This window comes from Oncorhynchus mykiss, chromosome 4 (genome assembly GCF_013265735.2).
Source record: "Oncorhynchus mykiss isolate Arlee chromosome 4, USDA_OmykA_1.1, whole genome shotgun sequence".
Taxonomy (NCBI): Eukaryota; Metazoa; Chordata; class Actinopteri; order Salmoniformes; family Salmonidae; genus Oncorhynchus; species Oncorhynchus mykiss.
In genome coordinates, this window is record NC_048568.1 from 40,599,264 (window position 1) to 40,626,392 (window position 27,129).

Below are 27,129 nucleotides of genomic sequence, written 5' to 3' on the forward strand. Positions count from 1 at the left end.
TGTTTTAATGGACATATGATCATCACTTTCTTTTTTTAACCACGACTCAATAAAAAATCACTCCGATACAAAAGAACATGGAGCAGAACACACCTTGGACGTTAGGGAGGGTGAGGACCTGGTTCCGATTGGTTCATTGATTGATTGACAGGATGGTAAACTGCGCTGTCAGACCAGACCATCCAATGGGTACGCTTTGCTTTGGCATGTCACTGTACTTACTTGTTAACTGTGATTGTCTGTTGTGTTTTTTGATGATAGAAGAAGAGAGAGAACGAAAGAATGAGAGAAGAGATTGATGTTAGCTGGAGCCACTCTGGGTACATCCTAAAAGATTGGGGTTGATGTTAGCTGAAGCCATTCTGGGTACATCCTAAATGAGAGGAAAAGATTGGGGTTGATGTTAGCTGGACCACTCTGGGTATATCCTAAATGATTGGGGTTGATGTTAGCTGGACCACTCTGGGTATATCCTAAATGATTGGGGTTGATGTTAGCTGAAGCCACTCTGGGTACATCCTAAATGATTGGGGTTGATGTTAGCTGGACCACTCTGGGTGCATCCTAAATGATTGGGGTTGATGTTAGCTGAAGCCACTCTGGGGACATCCTAAATGATTGGGGTTGATGTTAGCTGAAGCCACTCTGGGACATCCTAAATGATTGGGGTTGATGTTAGCTGAAGCCACTCTGAGGACATCCTAAATGATTGGGGTTGATGTTAGCTGAAGCCACTCTGGGTACATCCTAAATGATTGGGGTTGATGTTAGCTGGACCACTCTGGGTATATCCTAAATGATTGGGGTTGATGTTAGCTGGACCACTCTGGGTACACCCTAAATTATTGGGGTTGATGTTAGCTGGACCACTCTGGGTATATCCTAAATGATTGGGGTTGATGTTAGCTGAAGCCACTCTGGGTACATCCTAAATGATTGGGGTTGATGTTAGCTGAAGCCATTCTGGGGACATCCTAAATGATTGGGGTTGATGTTAGCTGAAGCCATTCTGGGTACATTCTAAATGAGAGGAAATTATTGGGGTTGATGTTAGCTGGACCACTCTGGGTATATCCTAAATGATTGGGGTTGATGTTAGCTGAAGCCACTCTGGGTACATCCTAAATGATTGGGGTTGATGTTAGCTGAAGCCACTCTGGGTGCATCCTAAATGATTGGGGTTGATGTTAGCTGAAGCCACTCTGGGTACATCCTAAATGATTGGGGTTGATGTTAGCTGAAGCCACTCTGGGGACATCCTAAATGATTGGGGTTGATGTTAGCTGAAGCCACTCTGGGTACATCCTAAATGATTGGGGTTGATGTTAGCTGAAGCCACTCTGGGTGCATCCTAAATGATTGGGGTTGATGTTAGCTGAAGCCACTCTGGGTGCATCCTAAATGATTGGGGTTGATGTTAGCTGAAGCCACTCTGGGTGCATCCTAAATGATTGGGGTTGATGTTAGCTGAAGCCACTCTGGGTACATCCTAAATGAGAGGAAATGATTGGGGTTGATGTTAGCTGAAGCCACTCTGGGTGCATCCTAAATGTCTCCGTATTCCCTAAATAGGCTTCATTTACACAGGCAGACCAATTCTAATATTTTTTTCTCTCACTTATTTGTCTTTTGACTAATCACATCAGATCTATTTCAGATCGGATTGGTCAAACGCAGCCAGGAATAGGGTATAGGGAATAGGGTATAGGGAATAGGGTATAGGGAATAGGGTATAGGGAATAGGGTATAGGGAATAGGGTATAGAGTGCTATTTAGGACGTAAGTCTCTGTCTTCATTGTGGCGTTGTGTGAAATGTTTGTTGGGGGAATGTGGGGTTTTGCGATGTGTGTATTTGTTATGTTCTAATCTACTCTTTGGCATGGTCAGTAAACGCTTCTCTTGACTGAACTCGTTTTCGTCTTTTTTGATATTTTTTAATAGAAATATTGAAATCTTTCATTTTGGTCTTTTAGCAGATGCTCTTATCCAGAGCGACTGAGTCAGAAAAAAATATATATATAATGACAATCGTCTAACAAAATAATAACAGACGTGAAAATCTGTCATGATTTTTTTTTTTTACAGAATAAGTGGTAAGATGTTTTACAATTGTTTAAAAGGTACACATTCTACTGTAAACTAGGGTGAAGACATTCTACTGTAAACTAGGGTAAACACATTCTACTGTAAACTAGGATAAACACATTCTACTGTAAACTAAGGTGAAGACATTCTACTGTAAACTAGGGTAGACACATTCTACTGTAAACTAGGGTAAACACATTCTACTGTAAACTAGGATAAACACATTCTACTGTAAACTAAGGTGAAGACATTCTACTGTAAACTAGGGTAGACACATTCTACTGTAAACTAGGGTAAACACATTCTACTGTAAACTAGGATAAACACATTCTACTGTAAACTAGGGTAGACACATTCTACTGTAAACTAGGGTAAACACATTCTACTGTAAACTAGGGTGGACACATACTACTGTAAACTAGGGTGGGCACATTCTACTGTAAACTAGGGTAGACACATTCTACTGTAAACTAGGGTAAACACATTCTACTGTAAACTAGGGTGGACACATTCTACTGTAAACTAGAGTCGACACATTCTACTGTAGCTAGGGTAGACACATTCTACTGTAAACTAGGGTGGGAACATTCTACTGTAAACTAGGGTGGACACATTATACTGTAAACTAGGGTAGACACATTCTACTGTAAACTAGGGTAGATAAATTCTACTGTAAACTAGGGTAGACATATCATACTGTAAACTAGGGTTAATACATTCTACTGTAAACTAGGGTGGACACATTCTACTGTAAACTAGGGTAAACACATTCTACTGTAAACTAGGGTGGATACATTCTACTGTAAAACTAGGGTAGGCACATTCTACTGTAAACTAAGGTAAAGACATTCTACTGTAAACTAGGGTAGGCACATTCTACTGTAAACTAGGGTGGACACATTCTACTGTAAACTAGGGTGGACACATTCTAGTCATTTCAATTAAAAAAGCAGTAGGAAAACTCTCTCTTTTCTATGCTTGTCTGTTTCTTCAGAATGGAACGTTGCTGTGATAGAATGTTTTATGTTGCCTTTGTTCTAGAAGCAGTTATGTCGTCAGTGTTCCAATGCATTTCCACCAGATTGTCATTGATCAAGAGCACTTAAAGCACAGATCTAAAAGATACACACTGAGTGTACAAAACATTAAGAACACCTGCTCTTTCCATGACATAGACTGACCAGGAGAATCCAGGTGAAAGCTATGATCCCTTATCGATGTCACTTGTTAAATCCACTTCAATCAGTGGATTTTATGAAGGGGAGGAGACAGGTTAAAGAAGGATTTTAAAGCTTTGAGGCAAGTTGAGACATGGATTGTGTATGCATGCCATTCAAAGGGTGAACGGGCCAGACAAAATATTTAAGTGCCTTTGGACAGGGTATGGTAGTTTTGTGTTTGAGTGTGTCAAGAACTGCAATGCTGCTGAATTTTTCACACTTTCCTGTGTGTATGAACAATGGTCCACTACCCAAAGGATACCCAGTCAACTGGACACAACTGTGGAAAGCATTGGAGTCAACATGAGCCAGCATCCCTGTGGAACACAGGGACTAGGCAAGTCAGTTAACAAATGCTTATTTACAATGAAGGCCTACCACGGCCAAACCCTAACCCGGACAACGCTGGGTCAATTGTGCGCCGTCCTTGTAGAGTCCATGCCCCGAAGAATTGAGGCTGTTCTGAGGGCAAAAGAGACACCTGCACCATTGTGGCCGGACTACTTATGATCTATACCATTAGCCTTTGCAAATATACGAGGCAGGCGAAATCAACGCGCTCTCTGATTGTAAGACAATGGGGACTATTTAAGACTACTCCGCTCCTCAAACTAGGCTCTGTATGTTTGTTCCACTAAATTATGCAAATTAACCTTTAGACAATAAGCATGGCTGACTGGTCAAACCAGGTGAGTACTGGAAGGTATTCACAGGACTTGTTTTTCAGCAGCTAACCAGGTGAGTACTGGAAGGTATTCACAGGACTTATTTTTTAGCAGCTAACCAGGTGAATACTGGAAGGTATTCACATGACTTATTTTTCAGCAGCTAACCAGGTGAGTACTGGAAGGTATTCACAGGACTTGTTTTTCAGCAGCTAACCAGGTGAGTACTTTAAGGTATTCACATGACTTGTTTTTCAGCAGCTAACCAGGTGAGTACTGGAAGGTATTCACAGGACTTGTTTTTCAGCAGCTAACCAGGTGAGTACTGGAAGGTATTCACAGGACTTGTTTTTCAGCAGCTAACCAGGTGAGTACTGGAAGGTATTCACAGGACTTGTTTTTTCAGCAGCTAACCAGGTGAGTACTGGAAGGTATTCACAGGACTTGTTTTTTCAGCAGCTAACCAGGTGAGTACTGGAAGGTATTCACAGGACTTGTTTTTTCAGCAGCTAACCAGGTGAGTACTGGAAGGTATTCACAGGACTTGTTTTTTCAGCAGCTAACCAGGTGAGTACTGGAAGGTATTCACATAAATTATTTCTCAGTGGACATTGCGAAAACTCACTTCTTAATCGCCACTATGCGTATCAAGCACAGGAGGTTGGTGGCACCTTAATTGGGGAGGACGGGCTCTTGGTAATGGCAGGAGCGTGATTTGTGGAATGCTATCAAACACATTAAACACATGGTTTCCATTCCATTTCCCCCCCCCCGTTCCAGCCATTATTACGAGCCGTCCTCCCCTCAGCAGCCTCCACTGGTATCAAAGTAGTGTAGTGGAGGTATATGCTGTATCAATTCATAAGGCTGATGGAGCCAATCAGAATGTTTCACTTAAAATGTTGTTATTTCTTCACATTTCAGGCGATGTTCCTGTGTGCACCCCGGTAACCAATTGTTCCGTACACTTATCCGGAACATGTATTCCTTTGTCCCCCTTTTCCCAGCTCTGTGCCCCAACAACAATTACACACCCTCATGTGGGCCAACATGTCGACTTCTCCATTACGATCCCAATGCTTCCAGTCGGTGGTGTGAATTCCCCCCTGCCTGTGGGCCACTTCTTTACCCTTTAGCACCCTCATAACCATTTTCCTCCCAAATCCCCAGATCCTCCTTGTGTCCTTGGACAGTAATCACTATCAATTATCAAGTAACTGCTTTATCTATCCGCTCTCCAGCAGGCCCTCCAGTATCGCTCCTACCTCTGGCCTGTTTGGGTTGAGCCAATGGTGGTACCTCTGGCCTGTTTGGGTTGAGCCAACGGTGGTACCTCTCGCCTGTTTGGGTTGAACCAACGGTGGTACCTCTGGCCTGTTTGGGTTGATCCACCGGTGGTACCTCTGGCCTGTTTGGGTTGAGCCAACGGTGGTACCTCTCCTTTGCGTCACCGTTTTCCCCTGCTGTTTTAATAGGTAACAGTCCCCTTACGGGAGACATCGGTATACAGTTCCTACTACTATCTCAGGCTCATTCACCTCCTTAGCTTCTCCGGTTCATCACCATACACAAACTATAACTGTGGGTCCAACAGGATATTCTCCCATGCACCCTGCTCCGAGTGTGTTCTATGATCGGCATACCAGCTTCATTATCCTCTTCCAGTAATGAGCCAGTACTGCCTATTCCTGCTTTGGTTGAACATATTTCTGCTCCACCGACCGTAAACTCCCAAGACCAAGGTGCTATTAGCCCTTCTCCTTTATTTACCAAACGAGTTTCTGAACCCATTCCTTCCACACGGATCCTTACTTCTAGATCTTTGTCTTGGTCCCTATGTTCTAGTTCCGTGTATCTACGTGCACTACCGTTCAAAAGTTTGGGGCCACTTAGACATTTCCATGTTTTTTAAAGAAAAGCCTTTTTTTTTTTTGTCCATTAAAATAACATTAAATTGATCAGAAATACAGTGTAGATATTGTTAATGTTGTAATTGACTATAGTAGCTGGAAACGGCTGATTTTTAATGGAATATCTCCATAGGTGTACAGAGGCCCATTATCAGCAACCATCACTCCTGTGTTCCAATGGCACGTTGTGTTAGCTAATCCAAGTTTATCTTTTTTTTTTAAATGGATCATTAGAAAACCCTTTTTGCAATTCATGTTAGCACAGCTGAAAACTGTTGTTCTGATTAAAGAAGCAATTTGTGGGTTAAATTGAGAGGCAGAGGTCAAAGGGTTACTGACCATGAATCCGTTTGATAGGTCAATACAGCTGCCGTGCAAAGGGTTACTGACCATGAATCCGTTTGATAGGTCAATACAGCTGCTTCCTTATTGCCAGTGCCCTCAAACGTGGCCTGTGGGTTGATATCAGGTTAGCCTGGTGCGCCTTTCGCCCATCGATTCATGGCCTTGTAATTAAATCACAGCCCTCCATTCTTCCAGCTTGTCCACAATGAGATTCATCTCTTCCCGGGCCATTATCCCTATCGTCTCTCTGTGGTGGACGGGCGCCTCCATGAATTTCATGCTCATCTTCTATCCCCAATCAACCTTCCGCAGTCGTTTTTGAACTTAGCCACCCTTTGGCTTTGCGAAGAATGACTTCCAATTGCCTTTTCCCCTCTGTGCTGAGAGGTCACCCTTTTCCCCTCTGTGTTGAGAGTTCACCCTTTTCCACCTCTGTGTTGAGAGTTCACCCTTTTCCACCTCTGTGCTGAGAGTTCACCCTTTTCCCCCTCTGTGTTGAGAGGTCACCCTTTTCCCCTCTGTGCTGAGAGTTCACCCTTTTCCCCTCTGTGCTGAGAGTTCACCCTTTTCCCCTCTGTGTTGAGAGTTCACCCTTTCCCCCTCTGTGTTGAGAGTTCACCCTTTTCCCCTCTGTGTTGAGAGTTCACCCTTTTCCCCTCTGTGCTGAGAGTTCACCCTTTTCCCCTCTGTGTTGAGAGTTCACCCTTTCCCCCTCTGTGCTGAGAGTTCACCCTTTCCCCCTCTGTGTTGAGAGTTCACCCTTTTCCCCTCTGTGTTGAGAGTTCACCCTTTTCCACCTTCTTTAGATTTTTTTGTCTTCTAGATCCGGTTCCTTGTAATCACCTCACTTCGGTGCCTGTTCACTTGAATTAAAGGGTAACTACACCAACAAAAAAATCTCAATTTGTTAAGATTTTTCTCAGACCTCAAAAGTGTTTTCCTGATGTGGTTTAGGCCTTTTTATGGATTTACAACATCCAATGTTGTTGTTTTTCTAATAATAAAGATTGGCTTTGAGAAAAAAAAAAAATTGAACTCATTTGGGGAAATCAGAAACCGGTGAATTTCTGCCTCAGTTGACAGGCTAATTTATCGATTTCAATAGTAGACCTACTATTAGCCGACCTGCACAGTACAGCTTGGGTTGGTCTGACTGTTTATAGACCAATATGGGATTGATCATTAGCCGACCTGCACAGTACAGCTTGGGTTGGTCTGACTGTTTATAGACCAATATGGGATTGATCATTAGCTGACCTGCACAGTACAGCGTGGGTTGGTCTGACTGTTTATAGACCAATATGGGATTGATCATTTTCGGTCATTCACAGTACAGCTTGGGTTGGTCTGACTGTTTATAGACCAATATGGGATTGATCATTAGCTGACCTGCACAGTACAGCTTGGGTTGGTCTGACTGTTTATAGACCAATATGGGATTGATCATTAGCTGACCTGCACAGTACAGCGTGGGTTGGTCTGACTGTTTATAGACCAATATGGGATTGATCATTAGCCGACCTGCACAGTACAGCTTGGGTTGGTCTGACTGTTTATAGACCAATATGGGATTGATCATTAGCCGACCTGCACAGTACAGCTTGGGTTGGTCTGACTGTTTATAGACCAATATGGGATTGATCATTAGCCGACCTGCACAGTACAGCTTGGGTTGGTCTGACTGTTTATAGACCAATATGGGATTGATCATTAGCCGACCTGCACAGTACAGCTTGGGTTGGCCTGACTGTTTATAGACCAATATGGGATTGATCATTAGCCGACCTGCACAGTACAGCTTGGGTTGGCCTGACTGTTTATAGACCAATATGGGATTGATCATTTTAGGTCCTTCAGAGTACAGCTTGGGTTGGTCTGACTGTTTATAGACCGATATGGGATTGATCATTTTAGGTCCTTCAGAGTACAGCTTGGGTTGGCCTGACTGTTTATAGACCGATATGGGATTGATCATTTTCGGTCATTCACAGTACAGCTTGGGTTGGCCTGACTGTTTATAGACCAATATGGGATTGATCATTTTAGGTCCTTCAGAGTGTCACTGTTTCTCGTAGAATTATTCACACAGGGCACCTTTCCTTCAGCGGGAGGGCTGTTTGGGATTGTTTTGTTTTTTTTGCAAGATTTGAGGATACCCACTTCTCCTCGCACCACTGCAGCTAACCGGTTAACATCTCAAGAAGAGGCACAATCTTCACAGACACACTTTCATTGTCCCAAATGGCACCCTATTCCCTACATAGTGCACTACATTTGACCAGAGCCTTATGGGCCCTGGCCAAAAGTAGTGTACTATAAAGGGAATAGGGTGCCATTTGGGATGTATAGACTGTCCACCCACTTCTCTCTAGCCCGACCTATTCAGGTCACAGATATGCTGTTCAGTTTCTCAGGTCAAATCAGCATTACTCAGGTCAAGAGACTGAAAACGGAACAGAGATTACATTTTGAGATTTGGGCCAAAAGTTTTTTTTTTTTTACATTCTCATTCTATACATTCAGTTCCACAGCATAAACAACAACAACAACAAGATTCCCCGTGTATTGTTAATGGGGCGCTAACATGGCTGCCTTATAATGCCCCAGTGTCATGTAATTCACAATACAGAATCCTCAATGTCCCAACACCAATACAAGGTACAAATCTGCCGTTCTGCCCCTGAGCAAGGCAGTTAACCCACTGTTCCCCCGGGCGCCGAAGACGTGGATGTCGATTAAGGCAGACCCCCCCCCCCCCCCTTCCCCTCACCTCTCTGATTCAGAAGGGTTGGGTTAAATGAGGAAGACACACCTCTCTGATTCAGAAGGGTTGGGTTAAATGTGGGAAGACACACCTCTCTGATTCAGAGGGGTTGGGTTAAATGGGGAAGACACACCTCTCTGATTCAGAAGGGTTGGGTTAAATGAGGAAGACACACCTCTCTGATTCAGAAGGGTTGGGCTAAATGGGGAAGACACACCTCTCTGATTCAGAGGGGTTGGGTTAAATGGGGAAGACACACCTCTCTGATTCAGAAGGGTTGGGTTAAATGAGGAAGACACACCTCTCTGATTCAGAGGGGTGGGGTTAAATGGGGAAGACACACCTCTCTGATTCAGAGGGGTGTGGTTAAATGGGGAAGACACACCTCTCTGATTCAGAGGGGTTGGGTTAAATGGGGAAGACACACCTCTCTGATTCAGAGGGGTTGGGTTAAATGGGGAAGACACACCTCTCTGATTCAGAGGGGTTGGGTTAAATGAGGAAGACACACCTCTCTGATTCAGAGGGGTTGGGTTAAATGGGGAAGACACACCTCTCTGATTCAGAGGGGTTGGGTTAAATGAGGAAGACACATTTCAGTTGAAGGCATTCAGTTGTACAACTGACTAGGTATCCCCCTTTCCTTACTATATTGCTCTGGGTCTAAATAACCGCTAGCCATTGGAAAGAATCACCGCTCGCTTTGATTATGGTTTGGGGCCCCGAGTTGAGTATTGTGTTAAATAGAATCTGACAGGGTTGGGGAGTAACTGATTACAAGTAATCTATTACAGTACATGTAATCTGATTACAAGTGATCTGTTACAGTACATGTAATCTGATTAGAAGTAATATGTTACAGTACATGTAATCTGATTACAAACTGCAGTCAGGTGTTGGGGGCGCCTGATTACTTGTAAAAAAATATATATATAAAATAAAAAAAACGAACTAATTAGTTATGTTACCAGCAATAATATTGTAATCAGATTACTTTGGAAAAACTAGATGATTACTTCTTGGATTACTTTTAAATTCAGAAAGGATGTTGGTTAAAAAATACATGATGAAAGCTTTCTGTTTTCTCAATGACATTCAATTCAGCATTGAAAGAAAAAAAAGGCGCAAGTTGAAGTTTGTTTCATCTGAGTGAGTCTGACCACCAATCAGAGACCACTATGATGACACACCAAATGATGACCACCAATCAGAGACCACTATGATGACACACCAAATGACGACCACCAATCAGAGACCACTATGATGACACACCAAATGATGACCACCAATCAGAGACCACTGTGATGACACACCAAATGATGACCACCAATCAGAGACCACTATGATGACACACCAAATGACGACCACCAATCAGAGACCACTATGATGACACACCAGATGATGACCACCAATCAGAGACCACTATGATGATCACCAATCGGAGACTATAAGGATAGATGAGGAGAGGCAGGGTGTGGGTTGGGGCTATAAGGATAGAGGAGGAGAGGCAGGGTGTGGGTTGGGGCTATAAGGATAGAGGAGGAGAGGCAGGGTGTGGGTTGGGGCTATAAGGATAGATGAGGAGAGGCAGAGTGTTGGTTGGGGCTATAATGATAGAGGAGGAGAGGCAGGGTGTTGGTTGGGGCTATAATGATAGATGAGGAGAGGCAGGGTGTGGTTTGGAGCTATAAGGATAGATGAGGAGAGGCAGGGTGTGGTTTGGAGCTATAAGGATAGATGAGAGGCAGGGTATGGGTTGGGGCTATAAGGATAGATGGGGAGAGGCAGGGTGTGGGTTGGAGCTATAAGGATAGATGAGAGGCAGGGTATGGGTTGGGGCTATAAGGATAGATGAGGAGAGGCTGGGTGTGGGTTGGAGCTATAAGGATAGATGAGGAGAGGCAGGGTGTGGGTTGGGGCTATAAGGATAGATGAGAGGCAGGGTATGGGTTGGGGCTATAAGGATAGATGAGGAGAGGCTGGGTGTGGGTTGGAGCTATAAGGATAGATGAGGAGAGGCAGGGTGTGGGTTGGGGCTATAAGGATAGATGGGGAGAGGCAGGGTGTGGGTTGGGGCCCGTACCCCCAGTAGATGATTCAGACGTGGGTGTAGAGAGCAGAGAGACTAGCCTGGGTGAAGGTTGGGCTAGGGAGGCCCAATCAAAACCACAGTTTATGATTTCCCCATTGTACAACACAGTGAACCCCCATTTCACAGGCAGCTGCACCTCACTGCATTCTTCATCAGTTGTTTAAAAGGGATGCGTTATACCCCGATGTGTGTGTGTGTGTGTGTATGCAAATGAGGGCACAGCTGTTAGTGTACCTTCAATCAGCCACATAATGTCTAACATCAAACAATTTAATGTTCAATCTCGATGCACTATTACAGTTGACAAAGCTTTACAATGAAGACCTTTATTTTTTTTTAACAAAACAATATATACAAGAAAGGTCATTCTACAAAATAAATGTTTTTTTTTTTAAACAGAATAAAACTTTAAAAAAGAAGGCAAAGAAAGCTTTTCTCTAGAGACAACGGTCCTTTTAACCCACAGCTCATGATTGTAACCAGACCGTGTACATACCGTAACATGTAGCTAAAACATGAGTAAAGCAAATAAACTAAATGTTGAAACTGATCCAAGAATAAACCTAAGACATTAAACAACATAAAACCAAAATCTTTCAACTCCTATCGAGTCCATATGTGGTTGCTGCCCAAAAAAAGGCTAACTGGAGGAAGCAAGAGGCCCAAAAACCAGAAGAACCAGTCAAAATCTACTTAAATTCTTCTTCTGAATTCCTTCTCATCCTTTTTGGTCTCAAACGGGAAACAACATCTTTCCATTCAGACTTGATTCTCCTTCTGTCCTTCTCCCTCTCCTCCCTCCATCTCCTCCCACCTCTTCCCTCTCCTCCCTCGTTGTCCCAGGTCTTCAGATGAGGAAGATGATGTCGTCAGCCAACGTGATCCGGTTGTCGTCCTGCATGCGAGCGAGGCCCACCTGTCTACAGACACCTCAGTCTGTCCGTCAGTCTGTCCATCCTTGCTAGGTGGGACAGGGGCATCCATAGGCTCCTCTTCTGCCTCAGCCGGTTTGGGCGTGCCAGCCTGGACTGTGGGAGGGAGGGTCAAACAAAGTATGGTAACAATTCCCGAAACTGAGAATCAATTAGAATCATAAACGGCTCTATTCCGACTTGAGATGAGTTGACGTGACATGGACATCAGTCAAGAAAAATGTTGACGGAAGCCCATGTTAAGTGAACTCATCTTAAGTCAGAATCGAGCCCACAGTGCTTTGCACATATTGTATAGAGTTAAAGAAGCATTCTGGTTCCTACTCTCAGGGATGTCCTTCTCTCCAGCGAAGTCATACGGGTCGTGCTCTGGGAACTACGGCGACTCCTACAGGACAAACACAGAATTACACACATCATGTACAGAAAACACAACTATCATTTAAAAAAAGGGCCAATCCACAGCTGGAACATATACATTTTTAGTAATTTAGCAGACGCTCTTATCTATAGCGACTTACAGTTATAGTGTATTCATCTTAAGATAGCTAGGTGGGACAACCACATATCTCAGTCATAGTAAAGTAGCTATCAGCAAAGTCAGTGCTAGTTAGGAGGAGGGGGGGGGGGGGGGGGGGGGGGGGGGTCAAGTGTGAGTGTTAGTTCACCAACGTTTTTGTTACAAAGTGGACACCCCGCCTCTGTTTTGGTAAAAAGCTGAGGGATGGGGCCTGGAGAAATGTAACCACTCTCAAACTCATAGGCAGAGCTATGGATACAAGGACCAACCATCCATAGTGATAGTTGTAACCATGTTTTGAGGCTATACAGTGTTTGTTTACATCTATAGTCTAACGCCGTACCTCTTCTTGTCTGAGCGAGGGGTACGTTGTGTTGTCTCCTCCTCTTCCTCCTCAGAGTCAAGACTCCTTCCTCCCTCGTTTCTTCTCCGTACCTCTTCTTGTCTGAGCGAGGGGTACGTTGTGTTGTCTCCTCCTCTTCCTCCTCATACCTTTGGTATTTTATTAGGATCCTCATTAGCTGTTGCAAAAGCAGCAGCTACTCTTCCTGGGGTCCACACAGAACATGAACCATAACGCAGTATGACATAATACAGAACATCATTAGACAAGAACAGCTCAAGGACAGAAACGACATACATTTTTCATAAAGGCACACGTAACCTACATGTCAACGCATACACACAAACTATCTAGGTCAAATAGGGGAGAGCGAGGTGTTGCTTTATCTGTTTTTTTAAAAACCAGTGACAAACAAACAAACATCCAGTCAGGCGAAGTCCTGTGGGTGAAAACAGCTCGTTGATGAGAGAGGTCCAAGGAGAATGGCAAGAATCGTGGAAGCTAACAGGCGGGACACAAACAGCGCGGTACAACAGTGGTGTACAGAATGGCATCTCGGAACGCACACAACTCGTCTGTCCTTGTCAGGGATGGGTTATTGCAGCAGACGACCACACTGGGTTCCACTCCTATCAGCTAAAAACAAGAAGCAGCAGCTCCAGTGGGCAACGCCATCACCAACACTGGACAACTGAGGAAAGGAAAAACACTGCCTGGTCCAACGTATCCTGGTTCCTGTTGCATCATGCTGATGGCAGAGTCAGTATTTGGCGTAAACAGCATGAGTCCATGGCCCCATCCTGCCTGGTGTCAACGGTACAGGCTGGTGATGGTGGTGCAGCGTCAGCATGGACCAACATGCCTGGTGTCAACGGTACAGGCTGGTGACAGTGGTGCAGCATCAGCATGGACCAACATGCCTGGTGTCAACGGTACAGGCTGGTGACAGTGGTGCAGCGTCAGCATGGACCAACATGCCTGTGGAACGCTTCCGACCTGTAGAATCCATGCCTCGAAGAATTCAGACTGTTCTGGAGGCAAAAGGGGGTCCGACACAGTACTAGATGGGTGTAACTATAAGGCTATATTCTGTCTGTGTGTGCGCGTCTACACTACTCACTCACCCTGGCGATGTCAGAGCCCAGCTGTTCCTGGCTTCTCAGCCTGGAGTATTCTTCAGCGATGTGATTGGCCGCTTCCTGGGTCAGCGTGGGGGTCAACACCTTGGCGATGTGGATGTACGTCCTCATAAACTCTTTGGTTCCCTACCCCAGTACCCCCAACAGTACCCATTTAGACCAGTGGTTCCCAACTCCAGTACCCCCAACAGTACCCATTTAGACCAATGGTTCCCAACTCCAGTACCCCCAACAGTACCCATTTAGACCAATGGTTCACAACTCCAGTACCCCCAACAGTACCCATTTAGACCAGTGGTTCCCTACCCCAGTACCCCCAACAGTACCCATTTAGACCAGTGGTTCCCTACCCCAGTACCCCCAACAGTACCCATTTAGACCAGTGGTTCCCAACTCCAGTACCCCCAACAGTACCCATTTAGACCAGTGGTTCCCAACTCCAGTACCCCCAACAGTACCCATTTAGACCAGTGGTCCCCAACTCCAGTACCCCCAACAGTACCCATTTAGACCAGTGGTTCCCAACTCCAGTACCCCCAACAGTACCCATTTAGACCAGTGGTCCCCAACTCCAGTACCCCCAACAGTACCCATTTAGACCAGTGGTTCCCAACTCCAGTACCCCCAACAGTACCCATTTAGACCAGTGGTCCCCAACTCCAGTACCCCCAACAGTACCCATTTAGACCAGTGGTCCCCAACTCCAGTACCCCCAACAGTACCCATTTAGACCAGTGGTCCCCAACTCCAGTACCCCCAACAGTACCCATTTAGACCAGTGGTCCCCAACTCCAGTACCCCCAACAGTACCCATTTAGACCAGTGGTCCCCAACTCCAGTACCCCCAACAGTACCCATTTAGACCAGTGGTCCCCAACTCCAGTACCCCCAACAGTACCCATTTAGACCAGTGGTCCCCAACTCCAGTACCCCCAACAGTACCCATTTAGACCAGTGGTCCCCAACTCCAGTACCCCCAACAGTACCCATTTAGACCAGTGGTCCCCAACTCCAGTACCCCCAACAGTACCCATTTAATCCCAACTGTACCTTAAATGACTAATAGTCTCAAATAGAAAATAATTTTATGGGGTCATATACCCTTTTCATAGGACGCTGCTACGGTAACAGGTCGATAGCAACAATTAATACCCTTTACAGACACAATGCTGATTGCAGAATTGCACAATTGCTGATTGGTGTGCTGCTGTGTTGTTGTTTATGGTAGCTAGATGTGTTTTTATTTCTACTAATTGTCTTGGTAAATCATTGTATAGTATTTTTCCTATGAGTTAGTGGGCTGCTTGCAGGCAGCTCGAGAGCATTTGATTGACAGTTCCGGTTGCCTAGTGATGGACGTTAGTCCCGCTTCAGAAGCGGCATTCCTTTACAGACAAGTTAAATGCTCGTTCCAGTGGCGCTTCGAAACGATCTCCAGAGAAGGTTCCGTGGCGGCATCGTAGCCGACATTCCATACGTCTGAAAGTGGTAATAGTTCATAACTCGCCCTGCCGTAGACGGGGTTGGCAGCTGCCAGCACGGAGCAGCGGGCGTTGAGCCTGGCATGGATACCGGCCCTGCTCCATCACCTCGTGGATAGCTGTACGGTCCATGTCGGACATCTTGTCAAACTCATCGATACAGACCACACCCCTGTCCCCCAGAACCATCGCCCCAGCCTCCAGACGACGCTCACATCTGTCGTGGAAGATTCAGAATTTGTTGGTAACATATGTAAGATGTTTCATATTCATCATATGTTTAAGTTACTGCTCATCAGAATGGTATTTTTGTATAATACTGTGGCGAGGTTGCAGTTATCTGTTCTATGTCAAGACTAAGTTGCATGGTCCGCAGAGAGGGGAGAGGTCAAAGTATCATCATGTGTAAACATATATTTTGCTCCACTGTGTGTGTGCCAGTTCACTCCCTAGTTTTCCCATCGGAGATGGCAGTGTCTGGAATTATTCTCCTCTCCATGAGTTTGTCCAGGATTGGTTGAATTTAGAATTGGTTGTATCTAAATGACAATTTGATATATGCCTGTTGATATGGAGGATTGGTTTATGGTTCTGAGGTTGAGAGAGGAGACAAAGCTGAACAATGAATTATGCCGATGCTGTCTTATCCTGTGTATCTTTGCTATAAAGGATCCCATTTTGCCGTTGTGTGGGGACTCTCAACTTTTCATTAGAGATACTGAACTGTTGAAAGTCAAAAGGCTATTGCAATGTGGAAGGGGCTCTCAGAGAATTCATTGAGAGACACTGAGTTACCTGAAAGTCACCGGATTGTGATAGAGCTCATATAATTAAAGATGGACTTTGATAACTAACTCTGACTTGTGTGTGTGGTTTGCGCTCATGATTTGGTAAATAGAGGAAATTTCCACGACACATCGTGGGAGAGGAGAGAAACAATATAGTAATATACTTGTAATAACAGTGGTATATTACAGGCAGGTAGCCTAGCGGCTGCTGGTTCGAGTCCCCTATCCGACTAGTTGAAAAATGTGCCGATTTTCCCTTGAGCAAGGCACTTAAACCTAATTGCTCCTGTAAGTGGCTCTGGATAAGAGAGTCTGTTAAATGACTCACTACTGTAGTGTCTCTGGATAAGAGAGTCTGTTAAATGACTCACTACTGTAGTGGCTCTGGATAAGAGAGTCTGTTAAATGACTCACTACTGTATCATCTCTGGATAAGAGTCTGCTAAATGACTCAAAAATGTCAAATGTAAACGTGTCTATGGGTGAGGGGGATCGGTGAGTCATTTATGGTGTGATTCGCTCACTTTTTCAACTAATGATTCATTGATGTAAATATGATATGATTCACTTATTAATTTGGTGTATATTTGAATGTTTCACTACCTAATTTGATAGGCATGTCATGGATTCATTCACTTTCAGGTAGGATGATCATATTCACTCTTTCAGTCGAGTTTCACCTCAGAGTGTGAGCCTGTGTGTGTCTTTACCAGTCTCCTGGTCAGTAGTGACAGCAGCGGTCAGGCCCGCTCCAGATGACCCTCGGGCCGGTGGTTGGGATGGCTCGGGGCGCCTTGTGCAGGACATAACGCAGCAGCTGGGACTTAGCCACTGACGGGTCACCTAGTGGAGGGAGAGAGAGGGGAAGAAAGAGAGAGGGGAAAGAGAGGGATCGAGGGATTGAGAGAGAGAGAGAGAGAGAGAGAGAGAGAGAGAGAGAGAGAGAGAGAGAGAGAGGGATCGAGAGAGGGATCGAGAGGGGATCGAGAGGGAGATGGATCGAGAGAGAGAGAGGGATCGAGAGAGAGAGAGAGGGATCGGGAGAGAGAGAGAGGGATCGGGAGAGAGAGAGGGATCGAGAGAGAGAGAGGGATCGAGAGAGAGAGAGAGGGATCGGGAGAGAGAGAGAGGGATCGAGAGAAAGAGAGGGATCGAGAGAGAGAGAGAGGGATCGAGAGAGAGAGAGGGATCGATAGAGAGAGAGAGGGATCGAGAGAGAGAGAGAGAGAGGGATCGAGAGAGAGCGAGAGAGAGGGGAGAGAGGGATCGGGGGAGAGAGGGATCGAGAGAAAGAGAGGGATCGAGAGAGAGAGAGGGATCGAGAGAAAAAGAGGGATCGAGAGAAAGAGAGGGATCGAGAGAAAGAGGGGGATCGAGTTAGAGAGGGGGATCGAGTGAGAGGGAAGAGAGAGGGATCAGGAGAGAGGGATCGAGAGAGAGAGAGACAGAGAGAGAGAGGGATCGAGAGAGAGAGAGGTCATTCTTACATGTGATACAATTAGATCCAGACCATTACTGTAACACTTTTAACAGTGCTCACTAATAGGGTTGGGAATTGCCAGGGACCTCACAATACAATATTATCACGATACTATTTAAACAGACGAGAACAAGATATAGGATGAAAAATGTAGTTTTGGTGCAGGTACAGCCGACTAGCGCTAGCTAACGTGACCTAGCAAAAAGTAAATACATTATTTGGAGTCAAAGTATGGATATAATATTGTCCAAAATAATATTGCAATATGAAACTGTATACATTTGTTCACTACTCACTAACAGTTACCAAGTTCTTCCCAAACTAATCTCATAACCCAAAACCAAATGTTGCGTAAGCTAGCTAGCTAGCAGTCCAAGGCAGTGTTGTAGTACTCCAGACCCCATATTCAGTGTCTCAGTCTCGGTGTCAGGTATATTTGTACTCCGTCTTGGACAGTGAGGACTCGTCATTTTTCCCCAGACCAGCGGAGTTAAAAAGAAAAACTTATAACTTTCATTTAGTCAGAGCATAAAAACCACTTCACCAGGCTAAATATAGACACTCCTTTCTCTGAACATGAATACAGTATAAACACTCCTTTCTCTAAACATTCATATCTTAGTCTTTAAATCTATTATAGACAGGTTAGTATAGTGGAGAACCTATTGGTCTACAGTGGAGAACCTATTGGTCTTCATTGTGTGACAGGTTAGTATAGTGGAGAACCTATTGGTCTTCAGTGGAGAACCTATTGGTCTTCATTGTGTGACAGGTTAGTATAGTGGAGAACCTATTGGTCTACAGTGGAGAACCTATTGGTCTTCAGTGAGTGACAGGTTAGTATAGTGGAGAACCTATTGGTCTTCAGTGGAGAACCTATTGGTCTTCAGTGGAGAACCTATTGGTCTTCAGTGTGTAACAGGTTAGTATAGTGGAGAACCTATTGGTCTTCAGTGGAGAACCTATTGGTCTTCATTGGAGAACCTACTGGTCTTCGGTGTGTAACAGGTTAGTATAGTGGAGAACCTATTGGTTTTCGGTGAGTGACAGGTTAGTATAGTGGAGAGCCTATTGGTTTTCAGTGAGTGACAGGTTAGTATAGAGGAGAACCTATTGGTTTTCGGTGAGTGACAGGTTAGTATAGTGGAGAGCCTATTGGTTTTCGGTGTGTGACAGGTGTGTGATGCTGAAAGAACAGCAACCATAATACCAGCCCACTCATGTAGCAGAGTGTACTTTTATAAAACACAAAGGGTCAGTGGTGTAGTGGAGGCTATACGCAGGTATAAACTGTACACTTAGCCTAGTTTCAGCTGAATATTATCTGTAGGCAGCAAGAGTGTACTGCTCTCAAAATCACAGAGGAATGACATCGGTAGCCGGTAGGGTAGGGAGGAACCGGTAGGGTAGCCAGTACGGTAGCCAGTAGGGTAGGGAGGAACCGGTAGGGTAGCCAGTACGGTAGCCGGTAGAGTAGGGAGGAACCGGTAGGGTAGCCAGTACGGTAGCCAGTAGGGTAGGGAGGAACCGGTAGGGTAGCCAGTAGGGTAGCCAGTAGGGTAGGGAGGAACCGGTAGGGTAGCCAGTAGGGTAGCCAGTAGGGTAGGGAGGAACCGGTAGGGTAGCCAGTACGGTAGCCGGTAGGGTAGGGAGGAACCGGTAGGGTAGCCAGTACGGTAGCCAGTAGGGTAGGGAGGAACCGGTAGGGTAGCCAGTACGGTAGCCGGTAGGGTAGGGAGGAACCGGTAGGGTAGCCAGTACGGTAGCCAGTAGGGTAAGGAGGAACCGGTAGGGTAGCCAGTAGGATAGGGAGGAACCGGTAGGGTAGCCAGTAGGGTAGCCAGTAGAATAGGGAGGAACCGGTAGGGTAGCCAGTAGGGTAGGGAGGAACCGGTCGGGTAGCCAGTAGGGTAGCCAGTAGGATAGGGAGGAACCGGTAGGGTAGCCAGTAGGGTAGGGAGGAACCAGTAGGGTAGCCAGTGGGGTAGGGAGGAACCGGTAAGGTGGCCAGTGGGGTAGGGAGGAACCGGTAGGGTAGCCAGTAGGATAGCCAGTAGGGTAGGGAGGAACCGGTAGAGTAGCCAGTAGGGTAGCCAGTAGGATAGGGAGGAACCGGTAGGGTAGCCAGTGGGGTAGGGAGGAACCGGTAGGGTAGCCAGTAGGGTAGCCAGTAGGGTAGGGAGGAACCGGTAGGGTAGCCAGTAGGGTAGCCAGTAGGATATCCAGTAGGGTAGGGAGGAACCGGTAGGGTAGCCATTAGGGCAGCCAGTAGGGTAGGGAGGAACCGGTAGAGTAGCCAGTAGGGTAGCCAGTAGGATAGGGAGGAACCGGTAGGGTAGCCAGTAGGGTAGGGAGGAACCGGTAGGGTAGCCAGTGGGGTAGGGAGGAACCGGTAGGGTAGCCAGTAGGGCAGCCAATAGGGTAGCAAGTAGGGTAGGGAGGAACCGGTAGGGTAGCCAGTAGGGTAGTCAGTAGGATAGGGAGGAACCGGTAGGGTAGCCAGTAGGGCAGCCAGTAGGGTAGGGAGGAACCGGTAGTGTCGCCAGTAGGATAACCAGTAGGGTAGGGAGGAACCGGTAGGGTAGCCAGTAGTGTAGCCAGTAGGGCAGCCAGTAGGGTAGGGAGGAACCGGTAGGGTAGCCAGTAGGATAGCCAGTAGGATAGGGAGGAACCGGTAGGGTAGTCAGTAGGATAGGGAGGAACCGTTAGGGTAGCCAGTAAGGTAGGGAGGAACCAGTAGGGTAGCCAGTGGGGTAGGGAGGAACCGGTAGGGTAGTCAGTAGGATAGGGAGGAACCGGTAGGGTAGCCAGTAGGGTAGCCAGTAAGGTAGGGAGGAACCAGTAGGGTAGCCAGTGGGGTAGGGAAGAACCGGTAGGGTAGCCAGTAGGATAGGGAGGTACCGGTAGGGTAACCAGTAGGGTAGGGAGGAACCGGTAGGGTAGCCAGTAGGGTAGCCAGTAAGGTAGGGAGGAACCGGTAGGGTAGCCAGTAGGATAGGGAGGAACCGGTAGGTTAGCCAGTAGGATAGGGAGGAACCGGTAGGGTAGCCAGTAGGATAGGGGGGAACCAGTAGGGTAGCCAGTAGGATAGCCAGTAGGATAGGGAGGAACCGGTAGGGTAGTCAGTGGGGTAGGGAGGAGCCAGTAGGATAGGGAGGAACCGGTAGGGTAGCCAGTAGGATAGGCAGGAACCAGTAGGGTAGCCAGTAGGGTAGGGAGGAACCGGTAGGGTAGCCAGTAGGGTAGCCAGTAAGGTAGGGAGGAACCGGTAGGGTAGCCAGTAGGGTAGGGAGGAACCGGTAGGGTAGCCAGTAGGATAGGGAGGAACCGGTAGGGTAGCCAGTAGGATAGGGAGGAACCAGTAGGGTAGCCAGTAGGGTAGGGTGGAACAGGTAGGGTAGCCAGTAGTGTAGTCAGTAGTGTAGCCGGTAGGGTAGCCAGTAGGGTAGCCAGTAGGGTAGCCAGAAGGGTAGGGAGGAACGGAACACACAGCTCCACTCACAGCTCACATGAAACAACCCTTTCCTATAGTCAATGACCAAAATCACCCTCTTTGGCCTCATGGGTGGAATGTTATTACTATGTTTCATAATTAATACAAATTATTTAATTAAACAAATTACATAAATGCTTCTATGTCAAAACAGTTTTGTTATATTTTAGTATTTTGTGATGTATAATATTGGGATGCAAACAAAAAATTAAATGCATTTCAGCTTTATATCTAACATGGTCCAGGTCATGGTACAGGTGTCGTCTTAGTCAGCACATAACCCTGGGTGTGAGGTCTCCCTCCGTGAGACCCTGATTTAGCCCACTGCATTAAAAAAAAGTTAACTTCTTATTGAAAGTTATTCTTGAAAAGGGAGAAGCTAACAAATTAGCATCACCATCCTCTTTGATAACACCTGCTGCAAACTAGCCTACAACAAAAGCTAGCTAGACTGTGGGAAAACTACTACTCTGCTCGCTATTGTTGCCCTTTGAGAAGGCGGTCCCACCCATTACAAGTCAAAATGTGATTGGTTGATTCCACTGTCACTCCAAAATGTTTTGCCCTAACACAGTTGAATGGCTGATGCCTTCCCATCTAGCTTCTGATGGCGTAGCCAATGGCCAATAGCTAAAATTATCTCCACATAGACCACCAAAGAAAAATCCTGACTGGATCTTTTTTTCTCTGCAGTGTTAACCCTTTCCAACAAAAACTGAAGAGATGAAATCAGAATATCACTGAAAATAATAATATAATTATTATCATTATCATTAGAGAGAACGAGAGAAGGAAAGAGCGAGAGAACGACAGTAGTTCAGTGGTCTCAGTACCTATGAGCAGTACATTGATGTCTCTCTCCTCTGATGTGTGACCCATTCTCCAGAACCTTCTCCACTCCTCCCAGCAACATACACAGGATGGCGTTCTTAATGTACTCATGCCCGTGAATGCTGGGGGCTAGGGAGCGGGATAGCTGGTCAAACACATCCTGGAGAAGAGAGAGTTAGTATAGCTAGAGATGGTCTATAAAGTTCTTCATGTATTTATGAACGAGTTTGGAGTGTGACTGTTTGAGGTTGTGGACAGGTGTCTTTTATACTGATAACAAGTTCAAACAGGTGCCATTAATACAGGTAACGAGTGGAGGACAGAGGAGCCTCTTAAAGAAAAAGTTACAGGTCTGTGAGAGCCAGAAATCTTGCTTGTTTGTAGGTGACCAAATACTTATTTTCCACCATAATTTGCAAATAAATTCATTAAAAATCCTACAATGTGATTTTCTCATTTTGTCTGTCATAGCTGAAGTGTACCTATGATGAAAATTACAGGCCTCTCTCATCTTTTTAAGTGGCAGAACTTGCACAATTGGTGGCTGACTAAATACTTTTTTGCCCCACTGTGTATGTATGTATATATATATATATATGTAAAATGGTGTGTATGGACAGTATATGAAAAGGAAAGGTGTACAGCAGTAATTGCAGTACAATAGATGAGCATTGACTAGAATACAGTATATACATATGAAGTAGGTAAAACAGTATGTAAACATTATTAAAGTGACCAGTGTTTAATGACTATGTCTATAGGGCAACAGTCTAAGGTGCTGGGTAAAGTACAGGGTGGTAGACGGCTAGTAACAGTGACTAAGTTCAGGGCAGGGTGCCGGGCGGAGACTGGCTGGCTAGTGGTGACTGTTTACCAGTCTGAAGGCCCGGAGATGGCCTGTTTTTCAGTCTCTCGGTCCCAGCTTTGATGCACCTGTACTGACCTCGCCTTCTGGATGATAGCGTGGTGAACAGGTGGATGGTGCTCTCTCTCTGCTGTCTCCTGAAGTCCACGATCAGCTCCTTCTTTTTGTTGACGTTGAGGGAGAGGTTATTTTCCTGGCACCTCTCCGCCAGGGCCCTCACCCTGTAAACGGCCTCATCGTTGTTGGTAATCAGGCCTACTACTGTTGTGTCGTCAATCATCAAGCAAACTTGATGATTGAGTTGGAGGCGTGCGTGACCGTGCAGTCATGGGTGAACAGGGAGTACAGGTGGGGGGTTGAGCACGCACCATTGTGGGCCGTGTTGAGGATCAGCGTGGCGGAGGTGTTGTGTCCAACCTTCACCACCTGGGTTCGGCCAGTCAGGAAGTCCAGGACCCAGTTGCTCGGGGAGGGGTTCAGACCCAGGCCCTCAAGATTAATGATGAGCTTGGAGAGTACAATGGTGTTGAAGGCTAAGCTGTAGTCAATGAACAGCATTCTTACTAGAGTTTGGCCGATTAATTAGGGGACGATTTCAAGTTTTCATAACAATCGATAATCTGCATTTTTGGACGTCGATTACATTGCACTCCACGAGGAGACTGCATGGCTGACCACCTGTTATGCGAGTGCAGCAAGGAGTCAAGTTAAGTTGTTATCTAGCAATAAACTTATCTTGTAAAAAAAACAATGAATCTTAACATAATCACGAGTTAACTACACATGGTTAATGAAATTATTAGTTTAACTAGCCCTTCCTGTGTTGCATATGATCAATGCGGTGGCTGTTAATTTATCATCAAATCACAGCCTACTTCGCCAAACGGGTGATGATTTAACAAGCACATTCGCGAAAAAAGCACTGTTGTTGCACCAATAATCAGAAACATCAATGCATTTCTTAAAATCAATACGCAAGTATATTTTCTTTAAACCTGCATATTTAGTGAAAATAAATTCATGTTAGCAGGCAATATTAACTAGGGAAATTGTGTCACTTCTCTTGCACTCTGTGCAAGCAGACACAGGCTATATTGCAGCAGTTTGGGTCGCCTGGCTCGTTGCGAACCATTTCTTCCTGACAGAGACAGTAATTAATTTGCCAGAATTGTACATAATTATGACATAACATTGAAGGTTGTGCAATATAACAGCAATATTTAGACTTAGGGATGCCACCCGTTTGATAAAATACAGAACGGTTCTGTATTTCACTGATAGAATAAACATTTTGTTTTCGAAATGATAATTTCCGGATTTGACCATATTAATGACCTAAGGCTAATATTTCTGTGTGTTTATTATGATTAAGTCTATGATTTAATATTTGATAGAGCAGTCTGACTGAGCGGTGGTAGGCAGCAGCAGGCTCGTAAGCATTCATTCAAACAGCACTTTTCTGCTCGCAATGCTTGAAGCACAGCGCTGTTTATGACTTCAAGCCTATAAACTCCAGAGATTAGGCTGGCAATAGTTTAGTACCTATAAGAACATCCAATAGTCAAAAAAAAATAGTAAAAAAGTAGAGAGAAATAGTCCTATAATTCCTATAACAACTACAACCTAAAACTTCTTACCTTGGAATATTGAAGACTCGTGTTAAAAGGAACCACCAGCTTTCATATGTTCTCATGTTCTGAGCAATGAACTGAAACGTTAGCGTCCTTAAATAGCACATATTGCACTTTTACTTTCTTCTCCAACACTGTGTTTTGGCACTATTTAAACCAAATTGAACATGTTTCATTATTTATTTTGAGACTAAATAGATTTGTATTTATTTATTATATTAAGTTAAAATAAAAGTGTTCATTCAGTATTGTTTTAATTGTCATTATTACAAATATATATATATTTTTTTAAATCAGCCGATTAATCTGTATCGTTTTTGTTTGGTCCTCATAATCGGTTGACCTCTCTTACATGGGTATTCCTCTTGTCCAGATGGGATAGGGCAGTGTGCAGTGTGATGGCGATTGCGTCATCTGTGGACCTGTTGGGGCGGTATGCTAATTGTAGTGGGTCTAGGGTGTGAGGTAAGGTGGAAGTGATAGGATCCTTAACTAGCCTCTCAAAGGACTTCATGATGAAAGAAGATAATGCAACGGTCATTTATACAGAACAAAATAGAAACCCAACATGTAAAGTGGTGGTCCAATGTTTAATGAACTGAAATAAGATCCCAGAAATGTTCCATACGCACAAAAAAGCTTATTTCTCTTAAATTTTGTGCCCAAATTTGTTTACATCCGTTAGTGAGCATTTCTCTTTTGCCAAGATAATCCATCCACCTGACAGATATGGCATATCAACAAACTGATTAAACAACATGATCATTACACAGGTGCACCTTGTGCTGGGGATTTTTAAAAAGGACACTTTTTGTCACACAACACAATGCCACAGACGTCTCAAGTTTTGAGAGAGCGAGCAATTGACATGCATACTGTAGGAATGTCCACCAGACATGTTGCCAGAGAATGTAATGTTATTTTCTCTACCATAAGCAGTTGTTTTAGAGAATTTGGCAGTACTTTCAACCGGCCTCACAACTGCAGACCAGGCCTCACAACTGCAGACCACGTGTATGGCGTCGTGTGGGTGAGCGGTTTTCTGATGTCAACATTGTGAACAGAGTGCCCTATGGTATGGTATGGGCTGGCATAAGCTACAGACAACAAACACAATTGCATTTTAAATGCACAGAGATACCGTGACGCGATCCTGAGGCCCATTGTTGTGCCATCCCCCCCGCAGCCATCACTTTGTTTCAGCATTAATGCACGACCCTATGTCACAAGGATCTGTACACAATTCCTGGAAACTGAAAATTGTCCCAGTTCTTCCATGGCCTGCATACTCACCAGACATGTTGCGTTTAATATTTTTGTTCAGTATAGTTCAGTTAGCATCCCTCGAACGACGCTGGCAACTCATTTCGTGTATCATTTTCATGTTAGTGTAGCACGTGACGATGTGTAAAACTTACTCAGCCTTAAGTGTCCCGCTTGTGTAAAATCATTAGCAAGCATTAGATCAGCTAATATGCCTGAGGGAGGATGGTTCGAGCCAGGTACGGACCGAAGCGGGAGGAAGTGATACTCGCTAAGCAGGCAGCGTGACATCCTTTACATTGGTAAGAGCACAAACAGAACTGGAGCCATGGGAAGTATAGGTGCTGAGGGGTGCTTCAGACCCACTACGGTTGTCATTCCGTAGTGTGGTGATAAGTAACATTTAAAAAGGAATTAATATTATTTAAAATATATATATATATATATATTTTCACATCTTTATTGCTCCTCTATGAGAGGAGAAAAATACTCAACAGCAGAGCAGGAAGAAAAATACTTTTCCTCAGCACCATCCACCCCAAAACATCTTTCCCCTGCCATGGCAAGAAGAGAGACACTATAGAACATGCACCAGCTGCCTGTGGCGCATGTTCAATATCTTCTAAGCACCCCTTGCATTGCCTGGTCCCACAAACGACGCTCTTCCACCGATAGTACACCAGATGGCGCTATTTAACTAAAACGAGCTGTGGCCATTGCATTATTTGCAAAATATCTCATTTTGTTGTGCATTGTAGTGTATGTATTGTAACGCATAGGCACTGATTGGTTTTTAAACGTATAATGAGGCTCTGCATATTCACATGTAAAAATGCAAAAAATATATATTAGAATGCTATTCGAAATCATTTATCAACATATCATGCAATTTGATATTATGCTTCAATAATAAATCATGTTTTCTGTTTCTCGTGTGCATGAAAAAATGGTTGTTTTGATAAGCTATTGTGATTGTATTATGAGACACAAAATATCCTAGGCTATATATTTGATTGTGATGCGTAACCCTATGTGCGTAGCTTTAGGATTAGATCATTTTTTTCATAGCGCCACTGCCTCGGAAAATGTAGGTCAGTCCTTGAGTTTTGGGCGTTCTCTGTTTAGCCCAATGGTTTAGCATACCTTTTTAGGCACGCCCAGTCTCCCAAATCACTTCTTTGCAGTAGGGTTGCTAGGCTGTCACTTGTAGATTGCTAGAGTTCACCTGTCGTGCTGCTGCCACTCACTGTCTGCTTGAGAATAGGCTTCACCATCAGCATC

The 27,129-nt window shown here is 45.0% G+C and overlaps 1 long non-coding RNA gene across 1 annotated transcript; it reads right to left on the reverse strand.

Moving 5' to 3' along the window:
* Positions 1-11,691: 11,691 nt before the first annotated feature.
* Positions 11,692-13,017, reverse strand: LOC118964398. Its single transcript, XR_005051446.1, has 2 exons — positions 12,878-13,017; positions 11,692-12,402 (listed from the first exon to the last, which is right to left on the reverse strand). It is a non-coding gene; the product is annotated as an uncharacterized LOC118964398 (long non-coding RNA).
* Positions 13,018-27,129: the final 14,112 nt, after the last annotated feature.